The sequence below is a fragment of the Pinus tabuliformis genome, chromosome 5_2 (assembly GCF_031772625.1).
Source record: "Pinus tabuliformis cultivar Carrire ecotype Pingquan chromosome 5_2, CPIR1, whole genome shotgun sequence".
Taxonomy (NCBI): Eukaryota; Viridiplantae; Streptophyta; class Pinopsida; order Pinales; family Pinaceae; genus Pinus; species Pinus tabuliformis.
Window position 1 is genome coordinate 158,134,101 of NC_142306.1, and position 17,442 is coordinate 158,151,542.

The window sequence follows — 17,442 nt, forward strand, 5'->3', positions numbered from 1 at the left end:
CAAGAAACTAGGGTTGCAATGTTGTCACATCAAGTCTGCAACTACACATCAAGAAGAAGCTCGGTTGGCCAAGAGAAGGAAAGTATATTCATAGGTGAAGGATCTCACTAAGGATCAAAGATAAGTCTCTCTTCTAGGGCTCACATAACAAGCTCTATCACCAGTTGCCGGAAGGAGGATGAAGTGTTGGGGAACGAAGCGCCGGAAGGAGGAGGATGAAGTGTCGGGGAATAAAATGTCGGAAGACAAAGTGCAGGAAGAAGGAAGGACTTGACTTGTGCTTGGAGGATATTCTTGTCAAGGGTCTAGGGCTTGGCATTGATCAATAAGAGAAATTTACAAAAGGGTTTTCCTCTCTAAGAGAGAGAGGTTTTGCCCTGGCAGAGAGCCAACATCTTGTGTTCTTGTTCTTATGTTTTTGGTAGCAGTTTGATGAAGTAAACACACATGCGTTAATAAGAAGAAGAAGAATATTAAGATAACAAGATAATAAAAGAGCTTCACAAATTGTTATCAAGTCAAGAAGAATCCTACTATACCTGATTGCCCTAGATTCTTCAACATAATCCTCATGCCCGATATTTGTTGTGTTGGACCTAAATCTTTCATTGCAAATTGAATGGACAAATATTTCTTCAACCTATTGATCATGTTTTTATCATGTCCAACAATTAGCATATCATCCACATACAACAATAGTATATTATACTTTTCTTGGTCATACCTCTTGATGTAGACACAATGATCAACCTCTAGTCTTTTGAAGCCATGCTCCAACATAAATGAATCAAATTTCTTGTACCATTGGCAAGGTGCTTGTTTCAACCCATAAAGGCTCTTCTTCAACCTGTAGACAAGGTTCTCTTTACCTTTTACCTTGAATCCTTCTAGTTGTTCCATATAAATTTCCTCCTTCAATTCTCCATGAAGAAAAGTTGTCTTCACATCTAATTGTTCACATTCCAAGTCTAAAGCAGCAACAAGACCAAGGATAACTCTTATGGATGGAATTTTAACAACAAGTGAAAAAATCTATGTAGAGTCAATACCTTCTTTTTGGGAAAATCCCTTCACCATTAGCCTTGCTTTGTATCTTTCTTTCTTCTCCTCACCCTTGTATTTAATCATTTATACCCATTGCTTTTGTAGGTTATTTCTTCCTTTTGGAAGCTTCACTAACTCCCAAGTTTTGTTTTCTAACAAAGAGTCCATTTTTTCCTTCATTACATTCTTTCACTTTTTGATAGTTTCCAATTCACAAGCTTCCTGAAAACAATGGGGTTCATCTTCATCAGTTAGCTAAATATAATTTGAGGGTGTTGATTTATGGTACCATCAGATGTGCTCTAAGCCTCAAAATTTGCGGGGAGGCTAGGACAAATGTATTCCACAATATCCAGAAATTGTTTTGGGAAATTCCACCTGGAGACAGTTTTATTAAAATAATTAATTATTTTTAATGGGTGCCTAAGTCTAAACTTAAGAAATTAAAATAATTAAAGGGTATTAATCAAACTAGGGGTGAAACTTCCAAAAGAAGATGAGGATCAAGCCAAAATGATCTAAGCCATTGATTAGAATCCAATCTAGGTCGTTGGTTCTCAACGAGAAGATTATAAGAGGAGGCTTGATGGGCATTTGGAAAATACATCAGAGAGAGATCAAGAGATTGAAATTCTCAGAAAGGGAAGTGCATCAGTTGCTAGAGAGTGATCGAAGTGATTTCTTGCAGTGAGGGTTAAGGATAGTTCCAATTGGAGAGTTTCCTGATCCGGGAATACATTGCAAAGGAGGCAGAGAGAGATCTAGAAGAGGCAGCGTAGAGGCCACATTGGACAGCGTAAGGCCAAGCAGAGGTAGCGCAGAGCTTCAGAGGGAGTTCGAATTCCAACCAGGAGAGACGAGTTTCAGTGCAGGAAGTCGGGGTGTGAGACCAGAAGGCCTGAAGTTCAAATCTCCAGACAGCAGGAGATTCGGGAAGAGGTGACGCAGATCCCTAGAGAGGTTGACGTAGAACTGTGTAGGCTGACGCAGTAGCTGCGCAGAGCCAGCGTGGGGCCAGCCATCCAGGGCCTGGATCAATGTCGGATCGCCAGTGATAGTGTGAGGTATTTCTCACTAATCTTCTGCCAGTCAGATTCTCTGCATTGGATAACCAACAAGGCATCCAAATATTGTATTCAAAAAACTACTCCTTAATAATATAAACCCTCAGTTGTTGCATTGGTTTTCCCGCATTGGGTTTTTCCGGGGACATTTGTCCAAAAATAACAGTGTCATGTGTTATGTATTTCTTTCTTGCTCAGTTTCTTGTTTCCGCATATAATTTTAATTGGTGAATGCTACAGTGTATTAATTTCAGTATTTGTTGTAGGATGCAGTAAATAATTTGTTCAGTAATTTAACAAATAGAAGAAACTTAATCAGTTGTTGTAGTAGATATTTGTGTCTTCCAAATTTTCACATGGTATCAGAGTGCAGGTGAAGCAAGAGAGAAGACTTGGAAGAGCCCATCGTTGAAGAGAAAGAGGGAAGTCGAAGTGTTGTGTAGGCAACGAATCAAATCCCCAGAGGGATTGCGCAATCCAGTATAGGAGGGGAAATTTTCGTGGGAAAATCTCTCTCTAAGTGAGTCGACAAAGAGAAAGATTTCCAGATCGAATTTTGCTAGTGTCAGTGGAAGCAACAGAGCAATTTTTTGGTGAGACATAGTTTTTCAGCAACAATTGCTGAGGCAGAAAAGCGTCAAAAGGAAGGAGACATTGTTGAGGGAATTTCTTCCTCAGAGAATTCCTATCCAGGGAATTTGATTTCCCTATTGTTGAGTAGCAGCAGAGAGGAGCAGATCTACTAACTCCAATAGGGAGTGCATAGGCAGAGGAGAGAGGAGGCAATTCGACATTTCGCTGGCAGAGATGGAAGCTAATGGGTTAAGAGATCATGATCGGTTGGAGGGTGCATCCAAATATGTGATCTGGAAGGCAAGGATCTCATGCCTTCTGGATGAGCAAGATCTCAAAATCTATGTCGACAGTGTGGTAGTTGTACCCGCGGATCCAGATCCGCTCAAGAAGTACAAGGCTAAGATGGCAAAGGCCAAGCGATTGATCCTCGACGGAGTGAGATATCATGTAGTGTGTCATATTGTCGGCAAAGATACTGCTTGGAAGATGTGGGAAGCATTGGCTACGCTATACGAAGGATCTTCCGAGCAGCGGAAGATGTACTTGGAGCAGAAGATGAGATCCACACAGATGCAGAAGGGGGAACGCATTGATCTGTTCCTAACGAAGCTTCAGGAAATTCGAGACTTGTTGGCAGCTATGGGGTCAACACCTCAACCTACCGAGATGGTGAGGTTGGCCCTGAATTCAGTCTCAGAAGAATGGCAAGTGTTTGTCCAGAGTATCCTGGGCAAAGAGAGATTGTCGGATTGGGAAGGAATGTGGGCCGCTCTTCAGCAGGAAGAGATGAGGAGAGACTTAGTCAAGTGCAAACTTGATAGCAACAGCAACAGTGGGATGAAGCCCAAGGAGGAGGAAGAGAATGCAAATCTTGCATCTAAGGGGCAACAGGAGCAGCGAAAGAAGAAGAAAGATGTTTCGAAGATCAAGTGCTTCCGGTGTGGTGAATTTGGTCACTACGCTATGTAGTTTCCTCTCAAGAAGAAGGACAAAGGCGAGAAGCATGATACGAAGGTTGCATCCGCAAAGATCGAGGAGTAGTTTGTCATGGTTGCCCAGATACCACCAAGGGAGAGGTGGGGTGATCTAGTACTATAGTTTGAAAGAACTATAGTTGGGCAGGATCCTTGAGGAGTCCACCTCTCGGATCAATACCTTGATACGGGAGCCTAGATCAAAAGTAGCAGGATGGACCAATGTCAGTTGGTGCAGAGGAGTGTCGGAGTGACAGTTGCAGTAGCTAGGGGTGCCAGAGACTGAGCAACGCAAAGCAGAATTGGAAGCAATGCAGTTGGCACAGTGCAGAGTCAGCAGCAGCGCAAAGGCTTCAAAGGGTCAACGCAAAGACTAGCAGCAGTCAGAACTCCAGCAACAAATGCATCATGTTGAAGACTTGTTCAATAATTTTTTATGCTTTTTTGTTGTTGATGTAGTAGCGGCAGTAAATGGAGAAGGTTGCAGTGCAGATGCAGTGTTGGCAGTGGCAGGGTCAGCAGCAGTACAAATGTAACATTTGTGCAGTAGTTGGTGGGCAGCGATGTCAGACATCAGCAACGCAAAAGGAGATGTTACAGGGAAGGGTGATGCTTCAGCAGATTGCATTACTAAAGCACATTCCTCGCTAAGATGGAGTGTTGATTTTTGGTAGCATCAGATGTGCTCTAAGCCTCAAAATTTGCAGGGAGGCTAGGACACATGTATTCCACAATACCCAAAAATCATTTTGGGAAATTCCACCCGGAGACAGTTTTATTAAAATAATTATTTATTTTTAATGGGTGCCTAAGTCTAAACTTAGGAAATTAAAATAATTAAAGGGTGTTAATCAAATTGGGGGTGACACTTCTAGAAGAAGACAAGGATCAAGCCAAAATGATCTAAGTCATTGATTAGAATATAATCTGGGTTGTTGGTTCTCAACAAGAAGATTATAAGAGGAGGCTTGATGGGCATTTGGAAAATACATCGGAGAGAGATCAAGAGATCGAATTTCTCATAAAAGGCAGCACAACAGTTGCTAGAGAGTGATCGAAGTGGTTTATTACAGTGAGGGGAAGGGATAGTTCCGGTTGGAGAGTTTCCTGATCCGGGAATACATTGCAGAGGAGGCAGAGAGATATCCAGAAGAGGCCACACTGGGCAACGTAAGGCCAAGCAGAGGCAGCGCAGAGCTTTAGGGGGAGTTCGAATTCCATCTAGGAGAGACAAGTTTCAATGCAGGAAGCCGGGGTGTGAGACAGGAAGGCCTGAAGTTCGAATCTCTAGACAACATGAGATTTGGGAAGAGGTGATGCAGAATTGCGTAGGCTGACATAGTAGCTGCACAGAGCCAGCATGGGGCCAGCCATCCAGGGCCTGGATCAGTGTCGGATCGCCAGTGATAGTGTGAGGTATTTTTCACTAATCTTTTGCTACTCAAATTCTCTGCATTGGATAGCTAGTAAGGCTTCCAAATATTGTATTCAGAAAACTACTACTTAATAATACAAGTCCTCAGCTACTGCAGTGGTTTTCCCACATTGGGTTTTTCCGGGGACATTTTTCCAAAAATAACGGTGTCATGTGTTGTGTATTTCTTTCTTGCTCAATTTCTTGTTTCCGCATATAATTTTAATTGGTGAAGGCTGCAGTGTATTAGTTTCGGTATTTGTTGTAGGATGCAGTAAATAATTTGTTCATTCATTTAACAAATAGAAGAAACTTAATCAGTCGCTGCAGTAGAAATTTGGGTCTTGGGTGGATACTTTTGTGAGGGCTTATGAGGCCTAGTAGACCTGTGAACCAATTGTGGTGGTGTGTTTTTCCTTTTGAATCTCTTGTAATGGCTACAACAAGTTTTCTTCTTCTTCTTGTCCATTATTTTCCACTTGTCATCCATCCTATTCTTGAATTTGTTGTTGAGATTCTTGCAATGGTGGTATATTTTCATGTTATTCTTTAAACCTATCAACAATTTTCTTGACTTCCATATCACATGTAGGCCTTTTATACATCTCTAATTCATTAAATATTACATCCCTACTTCTAACAATTTTGTGATTAACTAGATCCCATAGACGGTAACCAAAATCACCATTTGCATATCCCAAAAAAATACATTTCCTTGATTTATCATCTAATTTGGTTCTATTCTCTTTGGGAATATATAAATGATTCACATCCAAAAAACATTAGGTGAGAATATTTATTGTTCCATCAATTCAAACTTCTTTCGGAATACCACGATCTAGGGATGTAGAAGGTGAGCGATTGATGAGATGCCAAGTTTTCCCTACAGTGTCTACCCATATATACTTTTCTAATCCAGAATTTGACAACATACTCCTCACCTTCTCCATGATAGTGGATTCATCCTTTTTGTAGTACCATTATGTTGGGGAGTACCAAGGCTAGTCTTCTCATGTTTAATGCCAAACTTATTGCAACAATTCTTGAATGCATTGGAGCAATACTCTCCACCATTATCTATCCTCAAACACTTGAGCAATTTGTTAGTCTCCCTTTCAATATCAACATGAATTTTTTGAAATATCTCAAACACCTCACCTTTACTTTTCATAGGATAGGCTCAAACCTTCCTAGATGCATCATCTATGAATGTGACAAAATATGAGGCTCCTCTTAAAGACTTAATATTCATCGGCCCAAACATATTAGTTTATTAATTCTAATATTTTTTTGTTCTTTCATGACCACCTCTCGTAAAAGAAACTCTTTGTTGCCTACCATAAAAACAATGCTCACAAAGATCAAGTTCATAGCATTTCAAACCTGGAAGTACATTTTTACCAACAAGAAATTTTAGGCCCTTTTGCACTCATGTGGCCCAAACACTTATGTTACAACTCCACTAAGTTTCCTTCTTTTGCAATAGCAACTACATCTAATACCTTTGTTGTTGCCCTCATTGTATATAAGGTTCTTATATTGAATCCCTTAGCCATGACCAATGACTCTTTACTAATTTTTCAGCCACATTTCCCAAAGGTTATGGAACAACCTTCATCATACAATCGTCCCATATAGATCATACTCATATCCATCTTTGGGACATGCCTAACCTATTTCAACAAAATACCATATGCATCCTTTGTCTTGATTCAAACATATCCCACTCCAACAATATTACAAAAATGATTATTTCCTAATTGTGCTCTACAATTGGCACCCGCTTCATGTGTAATAAAAGTATTTTTTCACGAGGTCACATTGTGAGATGCCCCAGAGTCAAGTACCCAATCAATGCTACTGCTAGAAGTATATAAACAAGCTTCTTCTTCTAAAACAATAAATAAGACATCACTTTCAAAAGCTAGAATAGTAGTCTCACTTTCATTTGTGTTGTTTGATATTTTATTTGTGTTGATTGATTTGTGTTCCTTCTTCCAGAACCACCAATCCTTTTTCTAATGTCCTTGTTTCCTACAATGAAAATAAGTAAGTCTTCTTATTCTTGATTTCAATTTGCCTCTTGATTTCGAACGCCCCTATCTACTATGTTCAATTTTCCTTCCATGATTAGCTAAAGCTAGAGCTTCTCCTCCCTGGTTTTCCGCAATTGATTTGCATCGCAACTCCTCATTCATTAAACTACTACTAACACCATCAAACTTCAAGGTTTCAACAGGTGTTGAAGTGCTCATAGCTACTATCAAATTCTTCTAGTTGTCTAGCATGGAACACATAAGTAGGATGACTTTTATTTAATCATCCAAAACAATTTTGACATAGGCAAGTTGACTAGTAATTATATTAAATTCGTTCAAATGTTCAGCAACTGAAGCACCTTCCTTCATCTTGAGGTTATATGGCTTCTTCATCAAGAAGACTTTATTTGATGTCGTATTTTTCTCATAAAATCAACTTCTTCCATAGCCCTTCTATTGTCTTCTCACCTGCTACATTAAAGTAGACTTTTGTTGCTAGACACTGCCATATAGTAGCAATGGCCTCCTTGTCCAATGACTTCCAAGCTTCATCTATCATTGTTGGGGATTTTTTTGCCACTCCAATTGGAAAATATTAATCCTTCATAATCAGTGTATCCTCCATTTGTGATTTTCATAGGGTGAAATTGGCCTCGTTCAACTTCTTTATATCACTTATTGTATTAGTCTTCATACTACTAAGCAAACTTAGTTTACACCATTAACAATAAGAACCTGCAAGTCTGCTACCAAATCTTAAAAAAAATGGATAATAAAAAGATACACTAAAAACAAATTAACTCATAAACTAACACAAAATTTATGTCAAAAACCCCATTCGGAGAAAAACCATGGGGAAAGTGATTAGAAATTTTTATTATAATAACAATAATTCTATTACATTCCAATCACTACTTTTTACTCACACCCCTATAAAAATAAATTTCATTACAATACCATGGGTTACTAATATCATAGTTGGAGATAACTTTTACTTTAATTTGGTCTCACACCTAACATGTATGACATTTTCTATAATAAAATATTTTATTTCAAGGAAAAGAGCATAGGTTCGAATAACAATGTGATAACAGACAATAACCAAAAACATGTTGACTTTTATTACAATTGTGTGTTAGATTTACAACTTATATAATTGCACCAATTAGTTTCATGATAGAAACTAGTTCACAACTACACCAATCTTGGCCATTCCAAAACCATTAAACTTTCACAAAAAGTTCCATGAGATAAAATATTTTTGAAGGCAACTTCTTTTGACTATGAGTTTTGTCCAATCAACACCAAAGCAGATATTCATTGAGACTTGGGCTTGAAATCCATTATTGTATCCAGCAACCATGCATATCCATGATGGCCCAAGAGGGGCTACCCTGTGCGAGGGAGAATTAATCTCCTGTAGGGGGAATGCATCACCACCTCACTTTTGTTGCTTTTTCCAATACAATAGATACAAGTAATTATTTCTAAACTATGATAATTACTTCCAATTATGCAGATGTTATTTAGCACAACAAGATGATCATTAAATAATTATATTTTAGAAATTCAACCACAAAAACAGTAGAGCAATAGAGATCACAATGCACAAAGAGACAACAAGATTTTAACCTGGGAAAACCCACTTGCAAGAAAAAATACCAATTAACCTTTTCCTTATAGAATCAATGCAACAAGAGATACATCAAAGTCAAACTGACCAACAAAATGACAACCACAAGATGCCTCAAGATGTCAAGTCAAACTACACCAAAATTGTTGAAAAGTGGGGCAGATATGGGACGAATTTCCCATAGAAACCCTAAGACCTCAAGAGGAGCCCTCCTTGCCCCAAAGATGGAATAAAAAAACATTATTAGATATATTTTATATTTAAAGGGAATTTAAATTTGTCTTTCCCTCCAAGAAGGGAAGTCGATCGGTCAAAAAGGGAAATTTAGTTATTTAATGCCTAAGTCAACCCCTACAGGCGAAGTCAACTCTCCATTAAGGAGGCACATTTTTCTCCTATAGAAACATTATTATTTGACACCTCTATCTATCAATTTGGATCCAACTTGGTGGAAATAATTCGATCGTCTCTGAAGTTATGGTCTGAGCAACTCGCACTACAATTCACTAAATGGTTCGTATTTACAACTATGGTACGCACATAAATCTTCATGGCTTGTTGTATAACAATGAGACGCTAAAATGGTTCGCTATACTATTTGACTCGGAATATATGTATGACTCTTTTTTGTATGGTTTGCGTGATTCTTAAGTGGCTTGTATCCTTTAACAAAATGGCATCACAGAACTCCCAATGGCATTGTAAAACTCTAGTAGCGTCCAATTATTTAATTAGCATTATAGTGGCATCGCAAAACTCTTAGTGGCATCATATTTCATACAATAACATCAAGTTATCACAGAGCTCTTTCCCATGGCTCGCAATATTCCTGGTGATCCGCACAGTGGCATCCGTGACATATTCACACAAGCGACTCGATCTTTTTCTCGCTCTACTCTCAATGGCATCATCGCTCCTTATACATAGTAGCATCAATGACTTAAGGCACAGTGGCAGCGATCTTTGAGAGACATCAATTATTATAAATGGCACGTTTTAGGATGTCTCAGTGGCAAGCTACACGATGGCTCGCTCTGCTCTAAGATTTGCAATGTTTTGAGGTTCATGCTTGTGTGGCTCACAATATTATGTATAGACAACAATAAATACATTTGATCTACAAGTATGGTTGTGACCTAGTTATATGGCAGAAACCCTAATATTACAGTGACACTAATATGACAACAATCTCATGGCAGTGACTTCGATTGATCTATATATATATATATCAGTTATTTTGAGTAACCATGATGAATGACATTGTAGTGGTATGGTAGTAATTTTTTATAGTGATAACATGTCAATGACCTTGTTTGTGACTAACATTGCCAGCGACTGTGATATGACAGTGAATATGTGATAGAGACTTATGATAGTGATGTGACAATTGTGATAATGTCTTGTCTCTTTGATGATAATATGATAGTGTTGTATGACTCATGATGAAGATAGGACAGTGATGACAACTACAATAAATTATATGATGTGATTTTGTATATGATAGTGTTATGATGGAAGATTTCCTTGACTCATTTGATTATCAGAAGTCAATTCACAATCAAAGTTGGGAACTGACTTGGGTTGGTCCTAGGAGATTTGATGTAATGATGTATCCCACTATGGATGTACTTTGCATCTCAATTGAACAATTGATGAATATCTAATAAAAGAAGAATTAAATTATGGGTTTTCCCCCTTGTGGGGTTTTGCCCTGGTCTCTGACCAAATCTTGGTGTCTCTATTATGTATAGAAGTCTAGGGTTTAAAGAAACACTAGGAGTGGTCTCTATTTAGAAAGGGCATTAGTATGATTCATAATTTCTTCATATGATCAAAGAAAAGTTATTTGGGACAGGTTAAGAAAAATCTTAGGAATAGGCTTGAGATATGGTAAAGGCTTGGGTTTCACAAGTTTGAAACCCTACTATGATTCAGAATTATGCTTGTTATTCAAATTTAGAAATATTACAGGATCGATGAGAAGAAACCCTAGGAGAAGGGTATGTTGAAGATTTAGTATACATTGATGGTTGGACTTGGTTGTTGATGAAAGAAGATAAAGGTTACATGTGGTATTCATGAAGATGCATGATATTGATATATGATCGAGGGACAATGATGACTTATGGAGGCCGGATCAAGAGGGAGCAGATAACTTCCTATAATCCTTGTTAAATATAAGTATTTTTCAAGGCTTATGTTATTTTGTTTATGACACTGCTCTTGTTTAGATTTGTCATCTTTGGATTTCTTTTGGCACAAATATTTGAATACTTCTATTATCTTCTTGGATGAGGAAAGTTGATATTTCTCAAAGATCATCATGATGTGGAACATTGCAGGAAGAGATAGCACTCAGTGGGAGCTAAGATCCTCCTACAATTTATATTAAAGTTGAGTACCTTCAAGACTTGTGTCATTTCCTTGTCACTATTCTAGTGAATTTATTGGTGATTTTTCCTGCATGAGTATTTTATTTGTTTCATTAACTTTTTAGATGAGGATGTGATCCATCTTGAGGTTCATCAAGATGTAGAATCATGTAGGAAGGGTTATCTCCAAGAGGGAGCTAGTGTAGGAAAATGGAGTCACTCTTACATCCAAAAAGACAGTCCTGCCTCATCACCAGGTACACTTTTATTATGTTTATTTGTTTTGTTATTAATGCTCTTGCTCTTGCCTTGGGGTCATCAGGTACAGTGGATGGATGTAAGGACTTATTCCTTAATATTGAGATTAAGAAGAATGCAGAGCCCTCCCATGATTATAATGGAATTGAAAAGGTGGACAAGAGCTCAGACCTTGTAGGAAGGATTGTTGTCTCCCTGATTGATGACTACGATTAAAGAGGTTTCCTATTCAGAGGGAGCAAACTGTCATGTAAAAATAGGGAAATGTTGAAGATCGTATGTCCTTTACACAAGGACCATGATGTTACAGTGTTTGGTGCTTCTGCATAAGGAATATGCTTTTAGTAGGTGAGGGTTATGATGAGATATTGGCTTTCGTTTCCCAATGCAGTATTAACAAATGTATGAAGAAACATACTTGGAACCTCCTCATAGCATTGTAGCTCCTATTGTCAAATGCTCTATCATTATATGTTCATGAAGTTGGCTTCCTCCATGATGTTCTTATGGAAGAAGTGTATGTGGAGCTACATCAGATGCTTGACCTGACAATCCAAAGGTACCCCCACGCGTGAGGAGAAGATGTCCCTGTACCCTTCCACAACCTTATCCACTTGCTTTTGTTGCGTGAAGGAGCCCTTTCTGGAGGCCATGGATGTGGCCATGATATTTCCCTTACTTTGAGAGTGAATCAAGAAGAAAACAATTTTTTCAATCTGGGAGATGATCTCACTGCATTCCTTAGCAAAGATCAAAGAAATGGCAATAGGCAAGCCTACCTCTAGTATCCTGTATAGTTTTCTGCCTAAAGCAATAAGAGCAGTACAAGGTCTGGACTCATACACAGCATGATGGTTCCATAAGTATGGTTGGCCTAACAAATCATCACAAAATTCAAGGGGAGCAACATCACACAATACCTCATCCATGAAAGGCTTGATGATGTAGGGTAAGTGACACTAATGACTTGATGCAGAGATCTCGCCCTTGGTGGAGCCACATGATGGTGTATGGTTGCAGGTGTGGTGTTGTCAATAGGCCCAATTGCTTAACAAACTCTATTGAGATGAGGTTCTTTTGACTCCCACTATTAACAATAAAACGCAGCGGAGCACCCTTCACCCATATTTGTGAGTGGAAGAGACTTTCACCTTCCTCTGAATCTTCGAGCTCACTTTGCTACTCTTGGGTGGTGGCAATGGTGGCACTAGGTTCTGCATCAATGATTTGTTTCCCCTTTTCAGGTTTTGGTTCAGAGTCGGAACTTGCATCTGAATCTGAAGCTTTTAGTTCATCCACCAGTGACTTATTTGCATGACATTCATTTGTGTTATGAGTGGGGCTCTTATGGAACTCACACCACTTTCCTGTGTCTTTCTTCGTCTTGCCATTATTATTATTTGCTTATGGCTTCAATGAGTTGTCCTAGGGTGTTCCACCCTGGGTTTATCCTTTGTTCTCAGTTTGAGGGTGCCCTCGCTTCTTTTATTTAAATTTTCGCTCGATTTTGACAACATATCAATATGTTGTGCTAAGCGAGGAGATGTTCGGGAACACCATTTCTACTTGGATGTATTTGTGTAGACAACCACAATACTTGAGCAACAAATGTCACTCAGAGTCCTTAATTCACAGCTTGTGTGTAAGGTATGAAAGATATTTGTGAACTTTGGCACTTCTTGGTCCCTTTCTAGTTATAGTGTGGTCCATTTGATGTACTTGTCTTCATAACTTCCAACTGGGTAATATTATTCCTTAACAACATATTTAAAAGAGTTCCATGAGGGTGTGACTGCAAATAATGGGGATTCCTTCGTGGCCCTTTGCCCACAGTAAGTTTCCCACGAGTCCTTGACATGGGGGATAGCCTTAAGGAGTGCAAAAATAATATTTTCTCTATTGGAAAAATTATGAGCCAAATAATATCATTCCAGTAGATTTAACCATTTATATAGAGAATTTGCATCTATATGACCTTCAAATATAGGAATATCAAAATTAACTTGTACCTTAAAGTGGGTGGTGCCTCCAAAGTGGTTGTTGAATGAAGATGTGTTTCCTATTGGTATTCGTCGAAGGATATGGGAAAATTATCCATCATCTCATTCCTTTATCGCTTGAGGGATTTTCGAGTAACAATTTGATAGGATATCATGGCCCCCGTCTTTCTTTTTTTCCACCATTGGAAATTGTCATGGTCAGCGAGGTCAGCCTTGCAAGGGCTCAAGTAGTTTGAGTTCCAACTCCTTATACTCCAACCTCGTTGGGGACATGCACAAAAAAACAGAGAAGAGAAACTTTGCTATGATACCACTAATCCAAATTAAAGAAGTGAACGAAATGACATACAAATTTAAAATAAAACAAAGATGCAACGAAACTGAACCTCAATTAATAAATAGAAATGTTGAAATTATTACTTGCATAATGAAATAAAACTCGCTCGAATGGTGGCAATTTATCTCTGAGAAGAGATGTGATGGTTATGCACCTTCTTGAACTATGTTACAATGAGGCTCAAAGACCTTTTTATCATGAAGAAACTGTGAGAAACCCTAAACATCCAAAACCTTAACCCTAGAAGATGAAGCACCAAAGGCTTATGTGCCACCATGGGGTAAGTTGGAATGTCAACTTTTCGGGGTTGTAATGTTGGCATACAATCTCTATTTGGTGAACACAATAGCACATTAGAAAATTCTATCTGAGGAGAACAACTTTCCACTACTTATATTACTCTACAATTGGAATTGGCCCATTCCCCAGAAAATGTCGCTTAGGCCCTCAAAACGGCTCTGAAAGTTTAGGACTAGAAAACTGTCAAAATAAGAAGATTGTGTTGTGAGTTAGTGGAATAGTTGGGTGGCCACCAATATCCACCTAGATCAAGCACACCTTATAACTCCTCTTGGTTGAGGAAATATGATTTTTTGAAGTCAAAAGATGGAATCTTGGCCCTAGTGAAGTCAGCCCTCTTAAGGAACATGTCGGCCCTACTAAATGTCAAGTTGGCCCTATTTGGGGGTCACAAAGGGCTATAAATAGATTGTCTCCTCACTCATTTCAGACAAGAAAATCTGTGGATATCAAGAGAAGAATTTAGACCTATTGAGGGAGGATTTGAAGAGGTTCATATCTCATGAACCGAGTTGTGAGGCAATATTGAAGGGTTATTTTTGCAGGCTTTTATATTTATGTTTAAGGTATCTTTGGAGCTATTTTGAACTATCGTTGGAGCACATCTTGGAGTAGCTTTGGGATAGAATTCAACCCTGACTTGAGAGCTTATTTGTACCTCTATTTTTATCCTAATTCGACCTTGTTGCATCCCTAATTTCAACCCCTATGGGAGCCTTAGATTCGGCCCCTGGGACAACTCTGTTTTTGGCCTTTGTAGCCCTAGTCTCAGCATGTTTTGAAGCCTATTTTGGAGCGACATTAGAGCCTATTTTGGAGTTTGGTTTGAAGCCTAACTTGAAGTGGTTTTACAATAGAACCCAACCTTGTCTTTGGCCTATTTTGAAGACTCTTTCTAGAGTATTTTGAAGGCAAATCCTAGATCTGATAAAGATGACAATTTGGCATAAAGTGAAGAGAGGTATGTACATATGATATAGAAAATATCAAGGGATTGTTGGTCGGTTGGTGCCTGAAGAGGATTGGTGTCCTCATTCTATTTCCAGGTTGGAGCCTTGGCTTGCTCAAGAGGATTGGTGTCCTCATTATATTGTCAGGTTGGTGCTTGGGCTTGTACAAAAGAATTGGTGTCCTCATTTACCAAGTTGGGGCCTGAATTTGGGAAAGAGGATTGGTTTCATCATCATTGTAAATTGAAGTTGAGTTAAAGATATTCAAGTGATTTCTTTTATTCTAAATGTTGGTGTACTTGCGTAGTTTACGTTTTGAGATTCTGGTAGACTGGCTTAAATTTTAAACTAATAAAATTAATAATTGGATGAAACACAGATTCACCCCCCCTCTCAGTATTTTTAACAATTGTTAGGTAAACTTGGCTCAGGGAAATAGTCAAAGTTGATTGAGTCAAAAAGTGGTGGTTTTGGTCACGTGGTTTAGCATACCCATGGTATTTTTCCTATGGAATTGATGTAAAGGAGACTTTAAAAGGCTAGGAGGAACTCTATTGTAATGTGCCATAGATGTGAGTGGTGAAGGCTCTCTTGGTCGGCTTGGCCATGGTTTTTGCCAAGGAGACTGATGGAATCTCGTTAGGCTGGGTTTTTCCCCAAAGTTGGGGTGTTTCCATGGTAAACATGGTGTTGTGTTACATTGTTTTTATGATTGTTTCTATGTTAATTTATGTTTCTCTTGATAATAATTTAATATCTCTGAGTATCTACACCTACAACTATGATTAGTACTTATATCAAATCATTTATGCTAGTTGCAAAGGTCAGATAAAATTTGGCAAATATATTATCCTCTAATAATAACCTCCCAGATATGTAGTAGTGGCAAAGTGAAATGAAATTTATTGTGTATCCCTTAATTAGGCTTGTTGCAGCCACAAACTTCCTAATTGTCACTCGTCTAAGAAGAGATCATCATTTCCCAAGGAGTGCAATCAAGGGATTAATATATCAAAGTGATGTAATCTATGTTGTCATGTGGAGTAGTTCCAATTGCAAAATGTAAATGAGAAAATGAAATGAAATGGTATGATATACATTGGTCATTATTGGAGAAATTTCAATTTTAAATGTTTAAGTTGTCAATCTACAGAAGCACTACATGGTTCCACCTTGAAAGTTAATTTGGCATGAATATCCCTATAGATGATGGTGATACAAGTGTGCCAACTAATATCTATTTAATCAACATTATAATAATAGAGGATAGGATTAAACAACTTAGATATTTAATGTGTAAACTTAAGGTTCAGTATACGTGTAAGGAACTATACACTATTTTCTGATATATGAGTCCTATGCATTGGGTTGTTTAGAATAATTTTAAGGAAGCACACTACTGCAAGAAACACATTTGTTGACTTAAAATGGAATAATTATAAATTAGAAAGAAAATGTAATAAATATTAAATATCGAACTATAAATTAAATCTGTAACTATATAGAATATCCTATAACAACAAACACAACTCACATCTACCAACACAATACAAGAAGGGTGTTAATGAGTCTACTACTTTGATTGAGGGGCTCTACTTGGAAAAATAAATCCTTTATAACTAGCTAGAACTATTAATTAAATCTGAATATATATATATATATATATATATATATATATATATAAACTGTGAAAATGAAACAAATTGAGATATGCATTTTATTATAAAACTTGGTTGTTAATATAAAAATGAAAAAATATTATTGTCTTAAACAATATTTTCTTCTTATATAATATTTGGCCCTTGGCATAGATCTCAAGGGACATTTGTATAGATAGATATAAGTATAAAATAGAAATAGTCTTTCACAACTTAACAATCTTAAAAAGACAATTCTGAGTTAAACCAACTCATAAACTATTCTATTATACAATTTTATTCAAATTCTTCTTTGAATGCTCGGAACCTCAACAATCAGTACTAAACTTGAAGGATCCTTAAGACTCCTCCTTATGCAGCATGTGTCGTCACTTATTAATAATTGTGAATCTCATGCTCAAAGGAGTGGAGCCATTTTTCAGAAACAACTATTTGTTTGGTTTTTTAGCATAGTGCAAGGTTCCATACCACCTTCTTTTGGTTTTGACACAATTTTTAGGGTTTTGTAGTACCTTTTCTTCAACTTCCATGACATCCCCTGTAATAGTCCCTCCCACCCCCTTGGACTTTTCCAGATTGGTGGGAGTTGTTACTTTTAACTAACCCGACCTCCAAGATCTGTTATGGAAATGAGGTTACAAAAAACCTCAATCCAAAAAGTTCTTAGAATCAATTTCAGATACCACTGTTGGATAGGGCTTGTTGAGATTTTTCTGATGATATAAGTTTTATCTTGATCTAATGTTCAGATCAAAAAATATTCATGTTTAAAGTTTGGTCATTTAATCCCTACCCCATAGGCAAGGACCTGCCACATGGAAAC